The 10,057-nt window shown below is 32.6% G+C and overlaps 1 pseudogene; it reads left to right on the top strand.

Moving 5' to 3' along the window:
- The first annotated feature begins 1,594 nt into the window (after positions 1 to 1,594).
- Positions 1,595 to 10,057, top strand: part of LOC115884536 — a 44,049-nt pseudogene continuing 35,586 nt past the window's right edge.

Below are 10,057 nucleotides of genomic sequence, written 5' to 3'. Positions count from 1 at the left end.
TGGATGGTATGTGTCCATCAGCAGTTTACCATTAGCTGAAGAAGTATGATTCTTGAGTTGGGGGGTATAAATTCATTATTAAATAACATTATTATCATCAAAAGAATATATTAAAAGCAAATTATAATGAGAAAAGTTTCCTGGACTGGGACCTTTTGAACTGGATGGAATGTGTCCATCAGCAGTTTACCATTAGCTGAAGAAGTGTGATTCTTGAGTGGGGGGTATAAATTCATTATTAAATAACATTATTATCATCAAAAAATATATTAAAAGCGAATTATAACGAGAAAACTTTCCTGGACTGGGTCCTTTCGAACTGGATGGTATGTGTCCATCAGCAGTTTAACATTAGCTGAAGAAGTACGATTCTTGAGTTGGGGGGTATAAATTCATTATTCAATAACATTATTATCATCAAAAGAATATATTAAAAGCGAATTATAACGAGAAAACTTTCCTGGATTGGGTCCTTTTGAACTGAATGGTATGTGTCCATCGGCACTTTACCAGTAGCTGAAGAAGTATGATTCTTGAATTGGGGGGTATAAATTCATTATTCAATAACATTATTATCATCAAAAGAATATATTAAAAGCGAATTATAACGAGAAAAATTTTCTGGGCTGAGTCCTTTTGAACTGGATGGTATGTGTCCATCAGCAGTTTATCATTAGCTGAAGAACTATGATTCTTTAGTTGAGGGGTATAAATTAAGACTAACCAACGCTTATTCAAGATCATGTTTCTGTCAGTTTTACATATGTTTCAACATTTTACATTGTTAAAAAATGTTCGAGTTAGGTATAAATTAGCATAATAGAAAAATTATGAGATATGAAAGTAGTTTCGAAAAAATGTAATAATAATATACCGGATATTCCATTTAAAATAACAAAGATGCTACCACATTTAGTATGAAGCATCAACACTGTAACGGTGAAAATAATTTATACAGATGGAGCATGTGCCTTTATGCAAAAATCCATGTTTTCAAATAAATCCTATCACCGGTTCTCCATAAACGTCTAACGTACCATGGCTGTAAATCACCCTGTATATTAATTACTGGGAATCATTTAAGACAGTGTCAGTTTAAGATTATATTTTACTTCCTTTTAGTACAGCGTTTTGATTAATATAATATCGTTCATTATTAAGTAAAGAAATTGAAAACATATTCTACCATGGTACAAAGAAAACAAGGTATGATCCATAGCGGCTCCAATTTCGTTCAGTTTGCGCATATCACCTGTGATGTCCATATGCCATACAAAAAATATTCATATTGTTCGATTACCACTAATAAAAAAACCTGAAATAGGGAAGAATTAGGACATAACCCTAAAAGTTATGTCAAATCATCGTGCTTGACATTTGAAAAATTATTTCCACATATATTATGTGTCATCTGTTTGACAATTTGAAATTGGCGCGCGGAGCTTGCCGACCAATGGTGCCGTTTATCACATGTGACGTAGTAACCAACCTGCGCAGTATCACACCTTGTTTTCTTTGTATCATGATATTATACATATTTATACCTGTATTTTTTTGGATGTTTGTCATAGTTTTTCTTTTCTTTTTCTTTCAGCCATCCTGAAATCTCTCTGCAAGGAATTTCTCAATTTCAACGTCTCCTCGATCCTCTACCTGATGAACTACGAGCAGTACGGCCGCAGTACGGCTTCTGCGCAGTACTTCCTGCAGCTGGCCGGTTATCTAGGCATTCCTGTCATCGCCTGGAACGCGGACAACTCCGGTCTGGAACGCAGGGCTTCCCAGTCTTCTTTGCAGTTGCAGCTGGCGCCATCTTTGGAGCACCAGACCGCGGCCATGTTGAGCATTCTCGAACGGTATGTCCGTTTATTTAAATCCTAAAAGAAATAAAACAAGATTGCGTTAGTTATACCAATTTATAACTCAACGACTGGAGCAATTTTTAATAATCTGTGGTATACAGGGTTCTGTAACTATAGCTCAAATTGTTGGCCATGTAGAAATTGGAACATAATATTCCCATAATTTTTAATTAAATACAACTTTCACAAATACTGTTTCTTTTAACAGCCACGGTATAATGTGGAAAGAAATGTTTTAGAAATATACTGAAATACAATCTTTGTATATAAAAAACACACAAAATGTGGAAAAACTGAACGCAATTTTACAAAAGTAATCGGGTTGGAAATTTAATTAGAAATATCTTTGTAAAATAGTTACAACATTAGTTAAAGTAATGTTAGTTGTTTTCGTGTAAAGCCATGTTTTGATTAGAGATGGCTAAATAAATATTAATATTAAAAATACACTTTGAAAAAATAGAAGAAAACTGAAATTAAAAAAAAGCTTATGTTTTGCTCTAATAGATGTTAAAACTTTATTAAAAAATATTTTTTAAACATAACTTATATTTTTAAAAATAATTTGTTTCATGTACACATTTTATAAAATTATATAGCAAGTTGGGAAAATACATAAATTACAGGGCGTTTCAATTAATTTAAATAAGAATTTACTGCAATTTTAACGTATATTCTCCTATAACTTTAGCTTTTCCAGATATTATTACAAGAATTCTTTATCCATTACGCCAATTGAAATATTATTTTACCGAACTTAAAAGGCACCCTATATAAACTCACTCTATCGGTAGTCTGTTGAGTAAAAGAATACCGGATGATTCTGAAAAGAATGTAATTTCCTATCAAGTAAACGAAAAAAATACCGAGGGTACTATTTAAAAATCAAAAGTTGTAAGTTATTTCCGGTGGAGAACAGTGAAGTGACCGAAAATAATTGAATAAATCAATCAATCCTGATTTATGTCATATACTAGCACTATAAAAGTTATAGTATCTCTAATTTCAATTTAAGTAGATTTTGCATTTACCCCAAAATCTACAATTTTATTTTTTATTATGCCTCAAGCAAATCATTCAAAATAAATCTGGTCCCATTTCAAGCAACTTCATGCCTCAAACAAGATCATTCAAAGATAAAATCTATCCCATTTCATTCGTCATCTACCGTCAGGACGTTTTATAAAACAAATTGTCTCACCCTAAACACCCCTATTTCCCGCAAAAAATCCACCCTAAAAACGAAATCCTGCCATTTATCTCCATCTCCATAAGCCCTCCCATAATGAGATTTGTCCGAAATCTCCCTTTCACTGACTCTGTCCATTGACGACCGTGACTCAAAAAACCCAAAACGCTGTCGGTCCTGTGTGCCGAGGTTAGCCCTCAAACTGACCCTTTGCCTAAACTTTAAACATGTGTTCATTAAACGGGAGGTGTCTGAGATTTGCTGTGTTCACGACACAATGATATAAAGTACGTCTACTTTCCAAACTTTCGAAAATATAGAATCACTTTTCTTCGCTTTTTTTAAATAGTACACCCGGTATATTATTTTTTTCAATAGATAGAGAATTAAAAAATGAAAATTTTTTGTTTTTAAAGTATTTCAAAATTTTTAACGTTGTCGCACATATTCGCGATTTTGTTACATACCGTGTTGGCAACTCATACTTTAGGGTCGGTATTTACATGTGTAGAAGTAAATCGCATCAATCGCATACGGACCTTATTAAGATGGAGTGAGAGAAATGGGACGGTGTGCCGTTGCGGCGTTGCCACATTTCTCCAGTACGCCTTTCTCTATCAAGTAAAGTAAAATCACGATCATAAACCGCTTATTTTTAAAAGACTATTTTTTAGAATAGATAACTAGATAAAATCATTATATATATTTCTTAGCATCTGAAAGGGAATTATTAGGAATCGTTAAAGGTGTCCATTTTTTATAACGAAAAATGTCAGTAAATCGCGATAATTTAAAAAACTTAACTTCAACTCAAACCCCCAACTTCGACCCAAAACCATCAACCTTTGCCAACCCTCAGTATGACTCTTATATAGTAGACTGATATTGAGACAAGATACAGATTATTAGAAACTTTTTTAGTGAAATAAATGGATTGGTATGGACATCATCTTTTTTCTGTCATTTTCTGTTACTGCCCAAAATGCATAACACATTTTAGCATTTCAGACATCAAAATACAAAAGTTTTTATAGATTTTCATTATTCTATACAAAATACGAAATTATTTCTAGAAACGCTTGATATTGGCAAAACGAAATATATATTTCTCGTCTGGAGAACTTATATCGACCACTTAAATTTTCGGCAAAATTTTATATCCGGGGATTCCCAACAGCGACAACGCCAAGCATAATAATTCGTTTAGACCAGATCGAGTTTATATATCAAGCGATAAAATGCGAAGGCCTCAGCCCCTCGTTTGATGCCACATTCAGTTTGTGTCTGTCTGTGTTGATCCCGTCTTATAAATTTCTGAATTTTCTCGACCTTTTGTTTTACGTCTAGTCGCAAAATCAAAGTTCGATAATAATGAAGGATTATCAAGCCTCAGAGTTCAATTTAAACACAACCAAACTTATATGGAATCACTTTTTTACTTTTAACTAAACTTGAGAGAAATTGGTATACAACTTTAAGATAAGGCTTTTTGTTGTAAATAAACATAATAATGTGAATTTTATGTTCAGTAGTAAAATCACGATTTTCTTGTAATTATTTATCCAAAAAAATGCCTTATGTTGGATTAAGAAATGTACAGAGGGGAAGCATTAAGGCTGATTCATGGTACACCGGGCCGTACCCGAGCAGGGCACGTTCCGTGCAGTAGACACCGGGCCACGTCCGGGCCTTCAATATATGTTACACCGAGTGGACAACGGGGATCGTGTCCGTGCCGATTATATTCTAGAAAACAGTGTTGCCGCAGTGGTACATTTGTACCAAATTTGATACTTTTAATTCTATTTGGTACAGTAGTACTACATTTTCAAATCCAGGATGATTTGGTACAATAATTATTTCCCACGCGCACCGAAATTGAATAGATATTTAATAATTATTGTCGTTGATATTGCATTAAACGCGCTTACCGATACCATTCGGAGAAAATCCGCATTAATTAACGACGTATTATAAACGTTGTAATGTCTATAGCGTTGCCTATATTAAATAACCCGAAGAAAAAACTTGAAAATTTACTGTTTCTAACATGCTTCTATATTTGCGTTTTTTTTAAATAAAATTTAAGTTTTCCAAGTATTGTGTGTAGTATTAGAATTACTTAGAATTCTTCAACCTATACATACTTATAATTGGGTTTTCTGAATTTCTATTTCATGTTTTTCGTCTCGATTTGTGTCTTTCTCCAGGAAGTTTTTTTATGTAGAAATTTATGAAGAAATTCACAGCGACCAAACCGGTTAAAGTCATATGCAGATGTATTTTGTTGTGCTTTAAAAAATTGTACCAAAGTGGTACATTTTTAGTTTATAATGTGGTACGCGCTAAAAGTTGGGTGCGGCAACACTGCTAGAAAACAGCCGCTATAGGCCCGTAGATGAACGAAGTATTTAGCCCGGGCGACTCATTTATGTTTGCCGCAACGGGGCCGGACCGTAGCGGATCCGAGGAAAAATGTACACCGACATTTCTCGGACGGGGCACGGACGCGTTCCGGCGAAGCTTGGCCCGTGCTCGGCTTAGCATGAATCATAGGTATAAATAACATTTGACAATGTTTGGCCGTGCCTTCACCGTCGCACGGCCCCGGCCCGTCACGGTGTACCATGAATCAGCCTTTATTGCTCTCATTGAACCAGGAACCAGGAAAGCTGTTGTAAGCCCAATACGACCGTCGACGGCATCGACCGAAGCAGCTGCGTTCGCCGTAGCGCATTCCCCACTCCGTTGTCCGTTGTCTCGCCGCCTGTATCGATGGTTGACGAAATAACATGTTTTCCATCCATACTAGTCGTTTTTTGGAATTGCTTCTGAGCAGCAAAAATTTCGTGGCGGTGCAGAGCGCCGACTTCGTTTTCGTTTCAACGACGGCCGATCTCTACGTGTCGTTATTTTTTAGAAGTAGTAACGGTTGCGTTATGTTATTTCTAAATAATTGTTATAAAATAACAGATAGTTAAATAACAACCCATCGCTATCCAATGAACCTATTCTGATTCCAAAAATATGTAGTAGTTCTGTCCACGGAATATTAAGACACCCTGTATAAATAATAGCATAATACAAATTTATTGGTTTTTTTTTCAGGTATAAGTGGCGCAAATTTCTCTGTAGTAACCAGCTTGATAGCAGGACATGATGATTTTATTCAAGCTGTTAGAGAACGCGTGTCTTCCATGCAGGTACACTTCTCATCTTTTAAAATAAAATTTCCCCAGTGTATAATAATATATTTTTAATTTTCCTTAAAAGGTTTTAGAATTATTACTAAAAAAAATAATATTCTTGAAACTATAAATTGTGGTTTTACTCTTTGGGAATATCTGTACTACTAAAACAAAAATTTAAATAAAAAGTATATACAGAGAAGACCAGGCTACTAGTAACATAGCAAGTTGCCGGACGAATTTACGCTTCACCGTTTTGCGTTCGTACTCGAGAGTCACTGCCAGCTGGTCAGGCAGTACTGCAGTTGCAGTTGTGCTTGGACGGGTCGGTCGTGACAGACTAGGAATATGACGCGAGGAGTGCTGGGTATTTATTATTTTCATTTTAGTGCGTACCTTCACTTAAGGTAACATTTAAAATAAAATACTTAAATATTTATTATTTGAGTGTGTTTACAAGCCAAAACTAAAAATAAATAAATTCTCTGAACCCAAAAAAAAAACTATAATATTGCTCTAAATAAAAAAAAAGTTATAACAAGTGTTCAAAAAGACCACCTGCTTGTGCTAAACAGAAGCCTAGGCGGTCGTAAAATCCCCGTCTGACATTGGCTAACATATTAGGGCTAATAGTTTGGAAAGCCTCTCGTATTTTTACTTGAAGCTCATCCAGATTATTAGCCCTATTAATTATGACCATACACTTTCGATTTTACATAACCCCACAAAAAGAAATCATTGGGAGAAAGATCTGGTGATCTAGCGGGCCACAAAATAGTTCCATATCCACTAATTAAACGGTTGGGAAAAGTATTGTTCAAATATTCTTGAACAATACGGGCATTGTGCAGGGCAACCACCTCAGCAATTTGATTACTTGAAAACGTGGGATTTTGATCCGCGGTAGCACAAACGAATACTTGCTTTAACTCCCGTTCTTCATTAATCAACACATCAGGCTTTTTGTGTTTTTGTGGGGACACGCACCCAAAATTATTAATAACTCTTGATATAGTAGATAAAGATGGAATTGGCCTGTTTACAAAAGTTTGTGAAAAAATTGTTTGTATATCCCGATAAGACCTATTTTGGAAATACCATTTTACAAACCAAAAACATTTAAATAAACAGCAATATATTTTATACGTCGATTTGACGAGTGCGTCACCGCAGATCTTTATTGGCTACTTGCCCACTAACTTTATTGGCTACTTGCAAATTTGTTGAATTTTTATTGATGGACGCGTCGTCTAATTTTTTATTAAAAACATCGAGAAAATATCGTTTCACCTCTCACGGATACCCCGGAGCTACAGAACGGACATACGTACTGTAACTAATTCAAAATATTTTTTTCGCGAAAAAAAAAATTAAAATGTCGTGTTTTTTGGGTTTGAAATATACTACCCCTAAAATGTTTGCACTTATTTAAGACTCACCCTGTACATTCTCCTAAAGAAATTACCTAAGATTTACTTTTATATTTCGATAATTAATTAGTGTATTAATAAAAACATTTGAGGAACAAAAGATTCGAAGCTTATATGCCTCTGTGAAAAATGAAAACAAATTTTCGTTAATGTATCAATCGACAGAGATACTTTTTCTTGATTAAAAGAAAAATTGCAACTAATTTATTAGCCATAAACGTTCTCTTTTTATATGAGCTCGTACACGAGACCCTGAAATAATTAATTACAGAAAAAAAACATTAGGATTAAATGCGAGGGGTGTCTCACTCGGGTAAAAAATGTACACGTACTGCCAAAATATCCTTCCACTGCTAAGCGGCTGCCAATGACTATGAAGAAGACTGCCCATGACTGCCATGTAACTATTATAGGCGACTGCCATGCCGTAAGACTGCCAATGTCTGCCAGCGACTGCCAAGTAAATGTACATGTAATTCCAATGATGAGACACCCCTTCGATTAAAATGTATAGAGAAATCAATAAAAAAAAAAAAAAAAAAATTAATTTTATTCATTTTTTATACATTTTTTTTTATTATTTTTGTATTGTTGCTAAACGATGAGATTTTACAAATTGTGTGCCTAGTTCGTTGAAAGACCATTAGAGCTACAATTTAGTAAAATATTAGAGGATACAGAGTGTCCCAAATAAATAAAAATATCAAAGTTACAATTTTCTTTAAATGGAAACACCTGTATATTATTAAAACAAAAAAAAAAAAAAAAAAATTTGATTAAGGTTTATCATGTCCAAACCCACTGTTTGTGAAATTGTTGATCTTGTGAAATTGCAGTAAAATTTTAAAGCTTCATCTAAAGGTATCAATTGTTTTAATACCAAATATTTAATAAAGTTTATTTATTGATCAGTTGTGTTGCAATAATAAAATAATACTACCTTATACAGAGTAAGTGTCTAAAATTTATTTTAAATAATTACTTTAAATTTTTTTTTATTTAACTTTAATTTAAATGAAATGCCCTGTATATTTTAGGGAGAATCAGATGCACAATTAAATTGTTCATCAAATTCAGAATATACCCATTTTACCCATCCCTTCGCAAGTTTTCGTAGAAAAGGCATTTTCTTATAATTTAGGACTCATTTATCAATAATATATCCATGGAATATTGACATTTTAGATTGTTTTTAAAGCAACAAATTAATGTACAATGATCTATAATATTATCAAACGATAATATTACTTCAGCCCATTTGTGTGCAAAAAGAAAACTATTTAAATCATTATAAATAGGGTATACCCATTAATTAAATATTACAATCTATTATTTCGCCCATATACTCACTAATGACATAATTTAATTGTGTTCGTTAATAAATTATTATAAATATGGATTTTTAGTCAGAAATCAACATTAATAAGTTATCAAATTAAAAAAAAAAAAAAAAAATAAGTATTTATTAAAAAATGAAATATCATTTTAAGGTGTTACTTTTATCACACTGTCTAATGCCCATACAAAAATTCAGTTTTGCATTTGAGCAATTATTATCAATCAACGCAAATGTCATTAATGTAGTTTGAATACTATAATCATATAATTAAAAAAAAAATATTTAAACAGTTTTTTTATATTTTTAATGAAATAAACAAACATATCGACAATATTAGTATCCATACTCTTTAAAAATTTGCGCTACTCCTTTAAAAAATAATCTAATAAAAAAAAAAAAAAAAAAAAATATATTGATAAATAAGTTCTAAATTACAAGAAATGTACTTCATGAAACTTAAAGAGATAAAATGGTATAATATAATTTGATAGACAATAAATTGTGCATGTATTGCAAAATATACAGGGTGTTCCATTCTAAATTAAACAAGTTACAAAAATAATAAAAAAAAAAAAATATAAAATAAAATTCTTTAGACACTCTGTATATGTAATATTATTTTTATTATTGGTAAACACAATAACTGATCAGTAAATAAACCAGTAAATATTTAGTATTAAAACTTGATAAATCTGAGAAATGAAGCCTTAAAATTTTACTGTAATTTCACACAAATTGAAAATATTTCAAAAACGGTGGTGGTTTAAAGGGTTACAAATCTAATCAAATTCTCCTCTTTTTTAATCGTAGTAACTAAAATGTAATAATATATGTATAACTTACTTTAAAAAATACAATGATATATTTTACTATTTGGGACACTCTGTATTCAGGGGAATTATTTCTTTTAACGGGAAATTCCAATAGTCCTCACAATCGAACCCAAAACTTACAATTGGTAAGTGCAAATCATCATCAGTTTAGCTACAATACCCGTGTCGTATGTGGTGAAAACCCCAGGTAGTAACACAACTGAACGAAGTACAACA

The sequence above is a fragment of the Sitophilus oryzae genome, unplaced genomic scaffold (genome assembly GCF_002938485.1).
Source record: "Sitophilus oryzae breed Bouriz unplaced genomic scaffold, Soryzae_2.0 scaffold_298_pilon_pilon, whole genome shotgun sequence".
Taxonomy (NCBI): Eukaryota; Metazoa; Arthropoda; class Insecta; order Coleoptera; family Curculionidae; genus Sitophilus; species Sitophilus oryzae.
The sequence above is the reverse complement of the archived record's forward strand: the minus strand, read 5'-3'. Positions and strand labels throughout refer to the sequence as shown.